This window comes from Lepidochelys kempii, chromosome 19, assembly GCF_965140265.1.
Source record: "Lepidochelys kempii isolate rLepKem1 chromosome 19, rLepKem1.hap2, whole genome shotgun sequence".
In the NCBI taxonomy this organism is placed as follows: Eukaryota; Metazoa; Chordata; order Testudines; family Cheloniidae; genus Lepidochelys; species Lepidochelys kempii.
In genome coordinates this window covers 4,314,912-4,332,667 of record NC_133274.1, presented here as the reverse complement: position 1 = coordinate 4,332,667, position 17,756 = coordinate 4,314,912, and positions in this window count along the sequence as shown.

Here is a 17,756-nt window from a genome sequence, read left to right as displayed (position 1 = left end):
GTAAGCTGTGCAAGTCTCTTGATACAAGAGTGCGTGAGGTTGCAAATGTGCCTTTGCCCTAGACTGTGGGTTTGGATAGAGTTCTGTATGTGTTGGGTTTGTCGCTTTTTGGTAGCTGTGGAAAGTGGATGAGGAAGCCTTCTGGAGTGAGGGAGCGTACAACTGAAAGTGTTGTGGGCCATGTGAAAGTTGCAAGGAACACAGGAGACTTCCCCTTAACTTGTTACTGCCACGCTCTTCAGGTTTTGAGTCGGGGGCATGGGCCCTGATGGGTCTTAACTGTCTTGAAACAAAGTGTGTGTGTGTTTTTTAATATATGACATAATGCATTATTGTCAAGAGCAACTTGAACCCTGGTATTCCCCTTCTGGGTTAATTTAAAACTGGTGAATGCACATAGGCAAAGCAGGGGAGAAACCCACCCCTGATCTTGGCTGTGCAATTAAACCAGTGCTGATCCTGACTGTGCCCAGAGATTTCCCCAACCTGCTGAATCACAGAAGCAGCCAGCTGAAGCCAGAGAGGGACCTGCTGCTGCTTAAGCAGGTTCCCTTTAGGTTGAGCCCTTCAGGGAATTCTCCTTCCTCTCCCTAAGGGGACCCTGATCTGCTAGCTCAATTAGCTCATCCCTAATTCTCATCCAATGTTAATGAGCATCCCCAGCACCGCTGCTGCATACTTTCATATTGGGATTTTCAGGCAGCGAGCGGTGTCTGTGAGTAATAGCCTTCCATTTTTCATTTTCGCCGTAATGGATGCTGGACAAGCTATTAATGCTTCCACTCCAAAACCTCTCCCACCTCTGCCTCTTCCCCTCTCTGTCTCTCCCTCCCCCCAGTTCGTGCGCTGACTCATGGCTCCCTGCAAGCAGCGAAATCCAATAGCATGGAAATTAAGCATACAGCTCCATGGGAGGGTGTCAAGTTTGCAGGGCACAGCGCCAAAGGAAATAAGTAAAAGTGAGCGAAAGCAGAGGGAAGGGATCACAATAGACAAGCTCAACAAAAGCCAGTCCGCTGACCTTTTGGAAAGAGACAGTGCTGGTCTTGAATGCAGGAATCAATCATGTTCTTATGGACCAGGTGAGAGCTGACAAAGATACATACGGTGCTGCTCAGGATTGTGGAGAGTAAAAAAGCTTTTGAGATCCTGAAGGGCTGCGACTCAAAGCAAAAGGACCTTTTATTTATTTTCCCCTCAGCTCTCAACATGAGATGAATGTCTTTCTTTCTCTAGGGTGTGAGTAGGAATGTACAGTTGAAAAGGATAAATATATAAAAGCAAACATGCCCTGGACAGCAACGGTGGTCTTGTGGGGACAGTACTGGCCTGGCTCTCTCAAGGTCTAGGTTCAAGTGGGACCTCAACCACGGCCTGTTGCTAAGTCTCTAAAGGGTGGGGTTTTTTCTAGTGCTCAGCAACCCCAATTTAAACAACTTTTCAAAAGAGCTTGGATCCGATTTGGGCCCCTAAATAAAAGCCAGATTTTCAAAAGAGCCCACAGTCCGCACCCAACATGCTGAGTACTTTGGAGTACTTTGGAGTAAACTGCCCTTTAATCGCTCTATGCCTTTCTTCCCCCATCTGCAAAATGGGTATAACAACAACTCTTCCTTTCTCTGACCCTTGTCTACTTAAATTGCAAACTCTTGGGGGAAAGAATTGTCTCTAACTATGTGTATGGGCAGCACCCCGCACATCGGGGCACTGATCTCAGTTGCCAGAGCTGTTCATGTAATGCAAATGATAATTCAAAGCTTTGCTTGACACAATAAGCTGCTCTTGGGCTGGGGGATGCAAAGGAGTTTTGGATTGAAAAAGGGTTTGTATTTGATATATTATGGTAGCACTCGGGGGCCCCAGTCAGCATCAGTTGCGCTAGGCACTGAACATAGGGATGGATGCAGTCCCTGCCCCAATGATCTTATGATCTAAGACAACAAGCAACACCATGAAGGGCAGGGAGAAGGAAACAATCAAATTCTACAACTTCTATTGTCCTGTATACGCTTGGGGAAGATCCTCACGGGCTTTAATTTGCTGTAACTGTATTGCAGTCGATGCTGATTCCCAGCAGATGAGGATCTGTCCCTTGCTCTGTTTGTTAAATTTAATTTTGTTTTAGAGAGACACAACTAAGAGAGCACTGACATTTTCCACCTGCCCCTCAGCCTAGCCCTTTGCCCTGTTAGTAAAATCAGAATTTACAATATTAGGATTTAGCTGTATTCACTCCACATTAGCTCTTGCAAAGTAAATGGCTCTGGACACATTGTAATACCCCTGCACCCCAGTCAGTCAGCCGTGTGCCCCCTTCAGTGCAACACCACGTCAACCGCAGAAAGTGGCATGCATGCAGTGGAGGAGAGCATGTGGCCAAGAGTTTTTGATGAGCAGAATACAAGGTAGAGTATGTGATGGAGAACAGACCCCAGGGCCAGAATGGAACAGTGATCAAATGAGGCCTGTGCACTGAGCCCTAAAATATCCTCAGGCCACACACCCCCGCTGAAACCGTGCCTCAAATGAAGTGAAACCAGTCCTCACATGAGGCCCTGGCCCCCATGGCCAGCGAGGCAACCGTGTCTCTCTGTGGAGAAGCATTTTTCAATTGGGTGAGAAGAAATCCAAACAAAATTCCAGCGCAGATGTGACACTCCCTGTTTAACCATTGCATTTGGTGCTGTCTCCCAGCTGTCATTCCCTACAAGGTCTGCTTAGCCTCGCCCGCTGCAAAATCTTACACGTGGCCGTTGGATTCTATGGGGATTAGATCCATGTGTGTTTGTGTAGCCCACTGCTCTGGGTGTATCACTGATCTCCCTCAGCACCCAGTTACAGAGGCTATGGGTCTGGCTAGAGATGGCCAGGCTTTCAGCTCTTTAGGTACCTGTTTCAAGTCCTTGTATCAACTAAGAGAATTGTCGCCCATTGTGTTTGCAGGATCAGAGCACCAGAGTGCAAGCTGTTTGGGATAGGGCCTTTTCTTTGCCTTCATTCCTGTCTGCAAATCCCCTAGCGTGCTGTTTGGAACAATGCCCCCAATTCAGCAAAACATGAAAGCATGTGCCATTGCAGTCAATGAGACCATGCACTGGTGGGGATTTTCACAAGCACCGATGTGACTTAGGAGCTCAAATCTCAAAACAATGGTAGTTGTGCTCCTAAATCAGAGAAGCCCATCTGAAGTGTGTTGCTGATTCAGGGCCTATAGGAATGATAACAAAATTCCCCCTGCAATGAAAGGGTTTAGCACCTTCTCTCCCTGTTAGGAAAAACTCCCTGCTAAATTATTACCAGATGAATGCAAAAAAACCAATAGATGCAAAGGAAACAAAACTCTTGTGTTTTCATGACTGTTAGTTTTGCCAGCTGAAATACACCTCCTTGCACCCCACCCACGGAGCTTTGAAATACAGCATAGGAATTCCTCAGAGCTCAAGCCTGCTCTGAGTTCATAACTTTGCCTTCCTGGGATAGCTTGTCAAGCTGTCAGGAAGACATATTTCTTTTAGGAGAGCTGGTTTTAATAGCAGATATGGATTGGCCGCTTGAATTTCCATTCACGTTTTGTGAATGTGTGGGTCCTGCGCTGAGTTACTTTTAAACATATTTTGGGGTCTTATTTAAAAAAACCACGTTCATAATCAAAGGTAGGAGGGGCTTAGTGCTCTTCGCCGTTGTGATGCTTTAAAACTATGATGCCACATAAACTGCAGCTCCCACAGATATAGCAGAGAGGTGGCATTATTCTGCGTTCACACAACTCTCCCCACCAAACAGACTTGTTTCCCACACCCTCTTCTCTTTTTTTTTTCCTGTGCGTCTGCTCGTCAGCTAAGCCAAACACCTGCAGTGGCTTTATTTTTGATCCACTAATCTCCATTACACTTAAATCGTTCCTTTTTTGAGGTAGGGAAGCTTTATTATGCCTGTTTTATGGGCAGGTAAACTGAGGCATGGAAAGGTTGGGTGTCTTGCCCAGGAGGAGAGTGAGCCAGTGGCAAAGCTAGGTATGGAACCAGGTGTCCTTACTCCCAGTCCAGTACGGTTACCACTGGACCATTATTAAAATAACAGCTAGGGCCTGCCTCTTGTACCTTGGGCAAAGCAAAAGCTATGAGCGTAGCGTATGAGGTGGGCATGTATCATATTGCACTGCTCCTTCACTAGAAGGTTTATGGTTCTGACACAGCCTCAGCTGTGGAGGAGAGAGGAAGGAATCATCAGAGCTACAGTGGTGCGATGGGGTAAAGCTCTTGTAGGGCCCAGGGTGCAGGAAAGAGAGCTGATTGGCCAGTGGGGCTGTCACTCACCCAGAGAGATGGAGGAAGGACTTCTTTCCCCCCAAGGCTTTTGGGTAGGGAAACCCTCAGCAAAACTTCTTGGCTTCCCTTCCAGCTGAGGGTGAGAGTTGCTGGCAGAAGGGTCCCCTGGAATGACAGAAGGTAGGTTTTGTTTTATTTAAATACATCTGGGTGTTATGCTTTTTTAAAAAAAATCCCTCTGAACTTGAACTTGTTGCTTATTGGACAACCTTGCAGTTGCACTGCAACAAATAGGAATGGGGTGGGTACCAGGAATCAAACATTTCAGCTAATATAATTCTCTGTTTCTCAGGTATAATTTACCCAAGGTGACATTTGCTCACAGCACCAGATTTAATGGCTCTAGTTTGTGTGAGGAGTCCCGTGCAGTAAACCTAAGTGGTCAGGACCTCTGTTTAACAGCTCATGTTAAAGATGGAGGTCTTGGACAGCACAGTGCTCCTTAGGGGGCATTACTTATCTTATGCTGCTTAGGGGAAAATGGCTCATGTTGAATCACTAAACACTTTCAGTATCATTATCCCTATTTTACAGATGGGGAAACTGAGGCACACAGGTGTGACATGACTTGCCCAAGAACAGACAGAGCGTGGAGTAGAAACTTGTTCCTGTTTTATGCTCCCTCCTGTTATCTAGCTGGCAGAGTTTGGAAGGAAGCCCAGATCTCATGAGTCACAGTCCAGTGCTCTAAGTCAGTGGCTCTCAACCTTTCCAGACAACTGTACCCCTTTCAGGAGTCTGATTTGTTCTGTGTACCCCCCCAAGTTACATCTCACTTAAACTACTTGCTTACAAAATCAGACCTAAAAATACAAAAGTGTCCCAGCACACTATTACTCAAAAACTGCTGACTTTCTCCTTTCTACTGTATAATTATAAACTAAATCAATTGGAATATAAATAGTGTACTTACATGTCAGTGTATCGTGTGTAGAGCAGTATAAACAAGTCATTGTCTGTATGAAATTTTAGTTTATTCTGACTTCGCTCGTGCTTTTTATGTGGCCTGTTGTGAAACTAGGCAAATATCTAGATGAGTTGATGTACCCCCTGGAAGATTTCTGCGTACCCCCAGAGGTACATGTACCCCTGGTTGAGAACCACTGGTCTAGCCAGTAGGCAACACTGCCTTCCATTTCCTTACCTTCGCTGATAGCACTTCCTCCACTTGCTTTCCTATCTGAGCGCAAATCTGCTTACCATGACATCTGAGAGGATCAAAGCCTTGGGAGGTGGTGTTGCTACAGTGCTGAGTGATGGGCTTGTGTGGGAGGGAAGAAAATATATACTTAAAAATAAACCTAAAAGGACACCGCCACTGGAGAAGTTTATTTTGTTGTTAGAAAATAAGAAATGAGGTTGTGTTCTGTGTAAAGCTCTTCAGAGGCTAAAGAAGAAGGTTTTCTGTTTGAATGTGTCGCATTTAAAAGCCAATGCTCTCTCCCCAGCAAGATAAGGAAGTTTTTTTTTATTTGAAACTTTTGGTATCTACAGTTGGCCAGCTGCAGGGAGTTGGATCCCTTTGAGCCGTTCGGTAGAGACAGAGGAGGGGAGTGAATGAAATATGGTTCAGTGCAACAACCTCGAAGGTTTCTCCTCCTCTTCCCCACCCTGGAATTAACTAATAATAAGAAACCAAAGGAGCTGGAATAAGGAGCATTGTGTCTTTTATTCCTTTGTTTAAAAGACCTGGATGGATTTCATAGCAATTATTAGTCAGTATTTTTATTGTAGTCCTCAATGTGTGTATGGCCAGCGCTGACCAGAATGGGGTCATGATTGGGATCTGTTGTACGGTTTCATGATGCTGCCCACCCCTGTAGTATGTGAGTACAGTGCATGTCAAACGCATAGCAATAGCGAATTGTTAGTGGATTTTGTGGCATCTCTGGCACTTCTCCCCTTTCCAGAGTAAAAAGTCTGCTGGGGATTTTAGGGTTTATCAACTTTGGTTGGTTTTGCTTTGGGAGGGTTTTTTGTTGATATTAGAACTAGGTTTGTTTGTTTTTTTTATCTAGCACTTTTCAGTTGTAGGTGTCCTAGTCCTTAACAAAAGAGGTCAGTAATATTACACGCCTTTTTATAGATAAGAAGACATGAGTTGCCCAGGGTCATCCAGTAGGCCAGTGACAGAGTTGGGAATAGCTCTCAGGTCTCCTGAGTCCCAGGCGCTAGCTTTAGCCACTAGACAACACTGCCTCCCATATTCATCTCCATGGAGCCAACCAGCTGTTCCTGTAATTCTACTAGTATTTCAGTTCTCTCTGGCTGCTTGACGATCTCGGTTCCATCATGACACTTGCATAAGGTCATCATCGGGCTAATGCAACCTTACAAAATTCTACTCCATTCCAGTGTTTCATTAGCACAAAGTGATGCAGCAGGCAGGGCCGTGGGGTAAAGATCTTCAACAAGCATGCGTAGAAACCAGTGTTGCCAAGAAACTGATGTTTGGGAGCAGCCTGGCCTGTAGCTTGCATTCTGGGACTCCTGGGGTCTCCTGAAACCTGACCTTCTTTCTCCAGTCCCCCTCACGCTGGTGCAGGGCATGTCACCTTCTTCTTTGATGCGGGAGAAGATATTATTAGCCTTTCGAGTAGGGCAGAAATTTCAGAAGCACCTAAGGGACCTAGGATCCTCAGGCTCCGGAGGCACTTAGCCACTCTCGAATATTTTGCTTATCCTCATTGTCGTGAGAATAGATTCTATGCGTGGGTGGCAGACAACTAATGCATCAGGGCTGCGCTCCATCTCCCCCATCCATTGGAATTGCTAGCCAAGGAGTTCTGAATGAGAAGCTGCTGGTGGTATAGCTGGTTCACTGTCTCACCAGCGTATTGAAATTCAATAGGAGGCAGAGCTGAAAGAAGATTAAAAGCACCGGTGCTTTTATTAAACCCAGAAGTGGACACGCATATGCATTAATGTCGTCTTTCTGGCCCTCAGAAGTCTACAGTTATCCAGAGCATCAAACGCTAATATATCAAGACCCAAATACCTGCCCCGATCACGAAGGAAATTAAAGTTCTTCTATTATGTATTTATCTACTCCTGAAGGGAGGTGTTTGAAACAGCAGGAGACGAGGGGAGAGTGGAAGACTTTTTATTCCTATTACTCATCCGAGACGAGAGGTAAATCAGTATAGAGAATGCAGTATTTCCTTGCAGACCTGGGACCCTCTCCTTTGTCCAGCCTCTTCTGTTCTGTACAGTCATCCATGCCAATCCTGGAGCTACCTAGCCCTTCTCTTCCGTAGATCTCAAAGCACTTTACAAAGGAGGTCAGCATCATTATCCCTGTATGTACAGATCTGGAAAGTGAGGGACAGACAGGAAGTGACTTGCCCACAGTCACCCAGTAGCAGAGGCAGGAATAGAACTCAATGGTCCTAAAACCCAGTCTACTTCTCTAACCACTAGGCCACCTTACAGTATCAAGCACTTCAGATTTGTGATAATCATGAGTTAGGTCCTGCCGCCTCTTCTGCCCCCCGTCCCCCTCTCCCCCCCAAAAAAGATTTTGAGCCTTTTGAGCCATGTTTTCCAGCCCTTCCCCACAACCAGAAGGGCTACACACTTAAAAATGAAATGAAATCAACTGAGATTTTTCACATAATCCCTTTACTCCGGGAGCTGGGGCTTTAAGAAAAGAACCACATCCCACATGACTTGCTATGGAGTAGTGAGGGCTGGTAATCCTGCGAGTTCTAATTCATTCTAGGAAGGAGGTGCCCAGGAGTCAAGGCCCCCGTGCACTACGGGCTACACTGGTAAGTAATGGAGGAGTCACTTTCCGCTGCTGGAGAAATCACAATCCTAGCTGTTGATTACTAGTGTTTGTTGAAGTGCTGTAGGTCACATCAAACCCAGAGCTCGTAGATTCCGTGCCCTGGAAAGCTGGATGTCCGTTCAGTGCAGATATAATAATATGTTTGTTTTGGTAGCCTCTAGAGGCATCAAGTGAAATCAGGGTCCCATTGTACAGATAGAGTGAGAGGTGGTCCCTGCCCTGAAGGGGATGTTCTCAGACGTACTTTAGAGATGTGGGGGAACAGAGGCACCGAAAGATTAAGGATAAAACTTTCAGAAGTGATTTAGGAATGTCAGTCTCATTGAAAATGAAGGGTGCTTTGGCTCCTAAATACCTTTGAGGTTCTGCTCCTTAGGCTCCTAACTCCCATTGAAATCACCGAAAGTCAGTGGGACTCAGGCTCCTGGGAAAGTCTCTGGTCTGCTTGTTAGAGCAAGGGACTGGGAGTCAAGACTCGTGAGTTTTTATTCCCAGCTCTGCTACTGATTCTGTGTCCTTTGGCAAGTCTCTTTGCCTTTCTGTGGTGTGTCTTACTGCTCTGTAAAATGGAGGTACTGGTACCGACCTCCTGCCCTGGGGTGTTGGGGTTTAGCCAGCATTTGAGGTTCTTGGGTGAAGGGTGCTCTACAAGTAAGCTGAAGGAACAGTACTATGGAAAGGGCCTAGCTGCGAAAGGGCCTCCTTGTGGGTCTGGCAATCTTCCATTTCTATTTCATGCCTGCTCTCCCTGTGTGGTTCGATCCAGGAGCTCTATTTCTGGGCCAGCCTGAGGTGATGAATTCTGGCACCATCCACAGGATCTAATTCGTCTTTAAGTAGCTTTAAACCCAATCACGCCTGACGTTGCTCGCGGCGCGGTCTCAAGCTGCATGGCCAGCCCAGCACCGGCTCATTTACGCTCTGTCACGCCGACTCTTCTCCCACCCAAACACATGGAATCACACCTGCCCTTTTCTTTCCTGTTTTCCTGCCAAACCAGGAGAGACGCCGTGTGAAGCATTATTGTGATCTGGGACAAAGCCCAGCAGAATACAACTTGTAGAGTGCCAGGATTTATGATGCTGTCCTCAGGGAACTTACAGGCTGGGACTCTGTACTGCTGTCTCCTGTTTCCTGAGTCTTGATTACCATGCTGAAGGTGAAATGGACAGTCACAATCTCCTGATTACACCCTCTCACTGGGAGGGGAGACAGTGGCTGGCCCAAGAGGGGAATAAGCTACGTGGGTGAATAGTCACAACTTCCCAAAGAGCAATAGTGAAGTTTGGGCTTGTGTTTGGAATCATCCATGAAGCCATCCCGGTGGGGCTGGAAGGCAGGCGAGGTGTCTTGGGCTGCTGGATTAGAGCACCACTTCCCGAAGCAACTTCCCCTTCCAGCACTGAATTGACCATGTTTAAATTCTACTCTTGAGCCTTGCAAAGGCAAAACTCCCACCAGCCCCTGCTGGGGTTGTCACAGTTCAGGGCAACTGCCACTGTAGGCGTTGGCTAGGTTTCACCAAGGGCACCTATTCTTAGGCTTCAAGCTCCCCAGCCATCACCTATCATGAGTAGAGACTCACATCTCTCTCCCTCCTCTCCAGACTGCACAGTTCCCTGCCTATTCTGAGTTCCCCAGCAAATCAGACTGCCTAAATTGGCCTGCTTTACTTCTCCTCCATGTAATTGCCCACAGTTATAAGGGACTATTCTTAATGTGAAAATATTCCAGAGAAAACAAGTCCAAAGAACCCACACGCATACTAATAAGCTTATCAGAGATCACCCCAACTCCAGCAAGGGCTCTGGCAGGGATCACTGCTTCAGACCCCAGCAAGGGCTTTTTCTGGGATTACCAGTTCATAATTGCCTTTTGCTCAGAACCAGCATCCCCATGAATTTGAGAGTCACTCCCTTATACAGTCTGGGTCTCTGATCTGCAGAGGTAATCAGCCAGACAATGGTCCTCGCTTCCGAGCAAAGGTTGGGTCTTTCCTTAACCAGAGGTGGTAATTCTCATTCACCTCCCCCCAGGTATTTCCTAGGAATCCCTTAACTTTGTCTGGCATATTGTTTAAAATAGTCCTTTTGAAGCCCAAACGCTTCCCAAGGTTGACACTGGCCATGTCTCCCCCCACATACAATCCCACAATAATACATAAACGCTCACATTTTGAATACAACAAACTCCTAAGAGACTTGCACTCAATTCAGGAAGGTTTGCCCAGGAAATTGCCGCATCTGCCATAGTGACCACACTCAAGGACTTGCAATGGTGAGAGCAGATCTGCATGGCACAGCGTTTAAAATACCTGTGGCACCTTGCTGAATTTGGTGCTCCCACTGAAACTACCCCACACAGAAGCTGCATAACATTTCCTATTGTGGCTACCACTTCTTCAAACAATCTCCAGGTATAGATGTGACCAAAGAGAATCGAGATTTGCGGTCACTGCTGGGTGCTCTAATCTGTCCCTTCACCCCCTGTTCCATTTGTTTGTTTCATCGGCTTGTTGTGTCCTGCTTCACCTTGATTGTGTGCTTGATTTGTGGGGGAAACTCAATGCTGAGCACAGTAGAGTCCTGATCTCTGATTGGGGTTCCTCTGTGTTACATTAATAGAAATATTAAATAACTGTGGTTTGCTCTAGGCAATAACTCTCCCCAAATATTTATTTTTGTGAAAAAAATGCAGGAAATCATAAGTAATAAAACAAGTAATATTAATATATTAATGGTCATGTTAATAGTAATGCAGTGTTATAGTGATTTTAATACTTAATGCTATGGTTTTATGTGATGTTAATAATTGCAGTAATATAGTGGAACTTTGTGTAATAAATATTAATAACACAGTGCAGCTTCCTGGGATTGTTAAACTTTTGTGCTTTTTTTTTTCCTCATATCACTCCTGCCCAACATAAATAAGACTATACCCCCTCTTTCTCCCACAAGGTGGTAGCCTATTTTCCTCCCTGAAAACCCATGAAGTGAATAAACCCACCGGATGTGTGCTCCAGGGGGCAGGAAGAGTCTTCTCATTCCATTCATACAATGCCTAGCATCAAGGGGGCTTGGTCCAGGATTTGGGTTGCTCGGCACCACTTCCACACAAATAATAGTGCAGGAAGCGAGCAGATCCAGTCAAAAGGGGCCAAAGAGACGAACACATTCTCCCCTGGCAAGGCAGTGTTCAACTGTATTTCATGCCCATGGTCTTTGAGAATGTACCACACTCTAATTACATTTAACCACCTGCTCTGTGTTCCCCTGTCTTCTCCCATTACCTCACCTCATTCCGTGTGACTCCACATAGGGAAAATCCCTTCTCATTGTGTTCAAGAGCCTTCCTCTTCTCGTTTTTTTTTTTCTCTCTTTCCCCCTCCTCCTTGTCCTACGGAGCTATAATTATGTTTCTTGGGTCCTGAATGTAAAGCACCATTGTGCAACTTGTCTAAAACTATCTGACAGATCGAATGGCCCAGCTTTAGTGAGATTATGAGAGGAACAGCTGAGCAATGGGACAGGTTTTCTTTATGTGGATATAAGAGTATGGTCAATGGGCCATATAATTTCAGAGGAGCTTTCTTTTTCTAATTGGAATTGGAGCTGGACTTGGGAAGGATACATTTGAAGAGTGATATCCAGAAGGAAAGTTCTTTAGGGGCTTCTGAGCAAACTTTGACCTCTCTATTTGCAGTGATGGCGTTTCTGGTTAGAGATGGTTGAATCTTTGAAGGCTCAGGCTTGAAACTGACATGGAACTAATCCCTCACCTGTATCCATCCATGCATAGCAGTAATATTTTTGCCTGCCTTTGCCATATCACATACTTGGCTGTGCACTTACCTGCATGTATCATTGCTATACCAGTTACCTCATGCCTTCCCAACACCTACCAGAGAGGCAGGATGTACATGCAGCACAGGGCTGGAACTCAGGAGATATGGATTTGCTTCCCAGCTCTGCCACAGATTCCTTGTGTGACTCTGGGAAAATTGCTTCGCCGCTTTGCACCTCAGTCACCGTTTGTAGTAATTCCTTGGTCTATGCTGACCAGCTTTTTAGTGCAGGGACTGTCTCTGTCTAGGCACATACAGACAAAGCACTTGCTTAAGGCCAGGAGTGGAGCAAGGAGTACAACTCGGGTCTCCCAGCTCTCAGTCCACTGCCCTGGTCCCTAGGCCATACTTCCTGCACACACCCCTCTGCTGTGAAACCTTTCAAAGAAGCAGCTGTAGAGATCAGCACCCCATGCTGACACCCTGTGGCCTCCTCACATGCTGCTCCATTAACAGGCTCTCTCTTCCTCAGGCACCCTAGCGGGGATGCTTTGTCCTAAGATCCCAGCAGAGACAACCATTTAGCAGGCGCTTATTCTTCTGACAGGGCTGGTAATCACTGCATTCCACTAGCCGGGGCCAGAGTTCCTATTCATTTTCACAGGCTTTAGTCCTTCATAGTGTATTCATTTGAAAGGGTCTTGCTACTGACAGACTTGAGGAAGGGCCGGGGTGAGGAATCTGTATCCTATTAGTGGTTTTAGCCTTCCATCAAGTCTCTAAGTGGGTTTCAGGCTGGTTGGAAGAAAAAGGTTTTGATTAAATCAGAAATTCCATCTGGAGTGAAGCTCGGAACAGGCAAGTGAATGCTTCCACCTGGTGCTTAATGACATTGCTGTGGGGATGCAGTTGTTCTTTTTCTCACTCTCCGGGCCACTGGGAAGCAGTAAGTAGGCCACGAGCAGCCGCGTGGGAGCAGAGAGTAAACATCCGAAGGACACGAACGCTGTCTCCAGTGAAGGAGCACCAGGACTGACCCAGAACCAAACACTAGTGGGGTAGAGTCTGATAAAGCTTGTGACGCAGCCTTGGAAGAATATGATGTGGATTTATGGTGGGTGAAGGGAGCGGGCCTCGGGTGCACTGTCCTAACCACATTGGCTGCCTGCCTTTCCAGCAGAGTGTGTGTGGAACTGGGATGAAGAGAATACAGGGCAAATCAAAAGTGCAGGTGCAACCCACTGGTGATTGCGTGTTAGAGGTCCCCTGCTCTGCCCCATCCACCGAGGGCATGAGTCTGTTGCTGGGGAGCCAGGCCTCTTGAGCTCAAGCGGTAACCAATCGTGCATTTAGCTGTGGAGGTCCAGGGTGTTAGGCAAGATGGTGGCCGTGACACAAAGTTGGAAGAAGGGGGGTGAGCAGGAGATGGTCCAGTAAGGGAGAGTGAGCAGAGAACCTTGCTGCACAATGCCTCGTTTGGGAAGAGGCTTTCCAGCTACTGAGGCTGTGTCTACACGGGGGGGTGATTCCCAGCCCACGCAGACCAACTCGTGTGAGCTGTGATTGAGCTTGAGTTCTAAAAATAGTAATGTAGCCCCAGCATCATGGGCAGCAACGAGTGTCTGCATGGGGCTTCCCACTGCGAGCCCACACGCAGGGGGTGCTGGTGGGTTTGTACCCGGGGCAGCTAGCTCTTCTTGCCACTCACGCTGCCAGGGCTGCGTGTCTATACTTCTTTGGTTTGGTCAGAGCTAGTCGGGGTATGTCTCCTTGAGCTGGCGTCTACTCCTTCTGGCTCTGGTGCAGGTGTACTGCAGATGCTGTCCGGGGGAAGTGAAAGGAGCCAGACGCGTGCCATTGCAGAGACTGAAGGTGAGCGTTCTCTGTAAGGCCGTGGTATTACAGAGACTTCCTTTTCCCCAAGCACCGAATGTATTAAATGCCCTCTCACTCACGCACACCAAGCCAGTCCGCTAGGCTCGCAGTCACCATTGCTTCTCAGAGCAACTAACCTCCAGAACCCCACCACAATTTCTGCCACGTCCAGAAAGCTGGAGCAGCTAGGTCTGAATGTAATTAATGCTCTCCGGGCAGTAGCTTCTTAGTCAAACTCTGAATAAAGGCCTGGTGAAATACCAATGATGTCCTCTCAGAGAACAGAGCAGCTGTCTGACCTGTTGAATTTGTCAAAAGTTACCTCAGCAGGGCTGCCAGCCCCGGAAACCAAAATTTTATCCTGTTTCCTTTAATGGCTGATGAAATATTCCTAAAGATGGGGAGGAAAGGGGTGTCTGGTGGCTCAGGCACTGGACTGGGAAGCAGGAGACCTGGTTCCATCACTGGTTCAGCCACATATCTGCTGCTTGACCTTGGGCTCTTTGCTTCACCTGTGTCCCTTCCCACCCACCATCTAATTGGACTGTAAGCTCTGTGGGATGAGGACTGTCTCTTGACATTTGTATGTTGAATACTTAGCATGACGGGGCCCTGATCTAAGCTCTGAGCCACAGGTGCTACCATAACACTATTAACAGCAGGTTTGCTTTAAGATGTGGCTGAATTTCATGTTGGATCCTGTTCAATCCATCCCACTTCACTCCCCCTTCTTGGGTTGCTGAATATAAACCTCTCCCAGGCTGGAGGCCCCAAAGCCTGTTCAGACTGGGTAATAAAGGAGTCACCCAGCTGTATTTCATCTGCCCTGCGTTCTTATAAAGAGCTTGCAAGCTCTCTGTCCTTGTTAGTGTTTCCTTAATAGCTGCTTGGATATTTTGAGCATCTTCTGCCGCACCCCTGTATTCACCAGAGTAATTAGAACATCTAAATCGTTCTAGTACATCATCAAGACTTTGTGAAATTAACTGATTAGTGGCACCTAGGCTGCAGAGTTGCAGCATTTCATCCAGATGATCAAGATAAGCATAAATGTGCCTCATTGTTCCCTCTGAAAAGTCTTTGGTCTTTATATTAGTGTGGAATTCAATGGCTTTGCCTTTTGTTGACTCTGGGAATCTTTATGGGGCCTTGTGTGTCATCTGATGTGTAGAGTGTTTCTTGATTGCAGAATAAATGAAAGTCCCCATGGTTCAGTGATGCCTCATGAAACAAATCCCTCCCTGTCCCCTCATGTCCTCCCTTGCACTACACAAATGAACGGATTGGGAAACAGAGAATTAGGAGCGAGGGGAGAAGCATTTGTAACCCTCTGCTGAGCAGGGACAGGGGTTAAACTCACCAAGCTCGAGCACGAGTTGTCAGGGGAACCAATCTACGCCGGCATCCAATCCTGCGCTGAAGAACAGATGCATAATGCAATGGCAGGTCCCCTGGTGTGGCTCATGACTCTGCCTTCCACTCCTGCACACAGCTGAATCAGGTGCTCTCAGGATATTGCCGGGGGGAGGGCGCACTGCGAGGAGTATGCATCCCCCTCTACTAAAAGTGTGAGGGGCTCCACCTCCCTGGCTTGGGTAAGCAGTAGGGTGAATATCTGTCCTGTTTTGGCCAGGATAGTTCCCTTTTTTAAGCCCTGTCCCGGCCAGCCCCACATTTTTGGCAAAACTCAATATTTGTCCTGTCTGCTCTTGCCAACTCACCATTGGGTTTGCCAAAAAAGTGGGGTGTTGAACCCTAGCGGGGCACTGAGAAATGTATGGAGTGGAGGCAGGAGAGTGGCAACCAGCCCTGAGTGGAAGGGAGGGAGGGCTCAGGAAAGCGGCTTGGGCTTGACCAACGCTGTGCGATTGGGTGGCAAGGGGTCTCGGGCCAACTCCCTGCAGGGAGGAGGCAGAAGGCAGGGCACTTAGGGTCAGCCTTGCATGGTGTCCCGTTTTCCCTTTGGGTAAATATGGTCACCCTAGTAAGCAGCCCCCCTAAAGCTTCCCCCTTCTCCTGGGATGGTGCATTGAGAGCTCCCTGTTTTGTTTCATGCTACCTTATGTATTCCTGGATCCATGCCCTACATTCAGCTTCACACACCTATTGCCCAGTAGCAGTGGTTCCCTGCTGGTGGGGAGATGGTCCCTCTGGAGGCAGGGGTGGGATGTTAGCTGGTGAGATACATGGTGCGAGCCGTGCCTGGGCAATGGCAGGGTAAAGGCACCTCTCCAGTGCCCCATCCTTGAACCCTAGGGTTGGGCAGGTCAACTCATTCCCTGGCTCCTCTGCCAAGACAGCCCAGATCTGAGCACTCATTTCGTGCCAGCGTTTGAAGAGCCAGCCATGGGATGGTAACAATTTCTGCCCATTGTTGGGCTGGGACCAGCTACCCACAGACCATGTGTTCCATGTCCCACTGCTGTTTCTCCTGAGTGTCAGGGGATCGCAAAGGAGAAATGGAAAAGAGCATGTCTGCTTCTTTTTAGAGCTTCAACCAGCCCTGTAAACTGCCTCCCATTAGATGCTAAGGCTGCTCCAAACCTGGGAGAGTAGAGCGGTATTTCTCTGTGAAAACAGAGAGGTTTGCAGGCTCAAATGTTCTGGAAGCAACTAGCATGTCTGGGTCAAATGCCTGTGGTAAAGAAGAGAACAGTTTGCTGGAGAGGCAGTGAAGCAATAGGCAGGAAGGGATTAAAGTCTAGTAACAGGGAGTAGTAGCGGGAGTAGGATGATTGGGGGGCGGGGGGTAGGAGAAGCACAGATTTGGGGTATGCTAGGGAATGCTTCACTCAGCCAGAAGCCTGGGCATGGTGGCTGCTTGGGGTGTGAGTTTATAGAAGTTGATCTCTGGGGAAGGAGGAGAGTTCTCCCAGCGAAGCCAGACAGTGGAATGGAGAGAGGTAAAATCTGCATTGGGAACAGACAGCTGCAGCTCAATTAAATATTGAAGCCCTTTTGTAAATAAGTAATAACTCCCAGCACTGAAAGACTGGGGTGGGGAATACCGTGTTCCAGCTGGAAAAGGAGAGGTGAGTGCATGAGCAGGTCCTTTGCAAATCAGTTCCCTTCTCCTCCACTATAGGGAGCAGCTTGTTAAAATAATAGTCTTCTCTGGGTTTGTTGGTTTCAGCAGTGAACCCAGTGCTGCTAAAAGCTGCCAGCTGGGAGCTCTCTCTTTATCTATTCAACAGCAGAGCAAGCTCCCTGCATGTGGCCCTGTCATGGTGATATAACGCTGAGCTGGAAAGATACCCACTAGTGGTGGGAGGGAAGTGGGTTCTTCACAACTCATAGACTCGAGTCCAAGGACTCTGTCCACAACAGTGTGAATTCATGCTATGAATGTGGCTGGTTTTTTGTTATGGGGACACCTGTCCCATAGGAACTGGATTAAACCCCTCCAAACTCAGTGCACACAGGATGCCAATTGGCTTTCAGGTCGTGATTGGACCACATTGGATTGGACTAGGCGATGAAATGCCCTTTCTGCTAGATAGGCTTTTATCTGTGTTCAATTACAGCTGGTCCAAATTTTTCTATCAACTTTTTTCAACTACCACAAATTTAGATGTCTACGTAAAAGAATAAATGGACACAAATCAGATGTCAAGAATTATAACATTCATAAACCAGTCGGAGAACACTTCAATCTCTCTGGTCACGCAATCACAGACATGAAGGTCGCTATCTTAAAACAAAAAAACTTCAAATCCAGACTCCAGCGAGAAACTGCTGAATTGGAATTCATTTGCAAATTGGATACTATTAATTTAGGCTTAAATAGAGACTGGGAGTGGCTAAGTCATTATGCAAGGTAGCCTATTTCCCCTTGTTTTTTCCTACTCCCTCCCCCCCCCCAGACGTTCTGGTTAAACTTGGATTTAAACTTGGAGAGTGGTCAGTTTGGATGAGCTATTGCCAGCAGGAGAGTGAGTTTGTGTGTGTGTGTGTGTGTCCCCGGGAAAAAAAAGGAGGG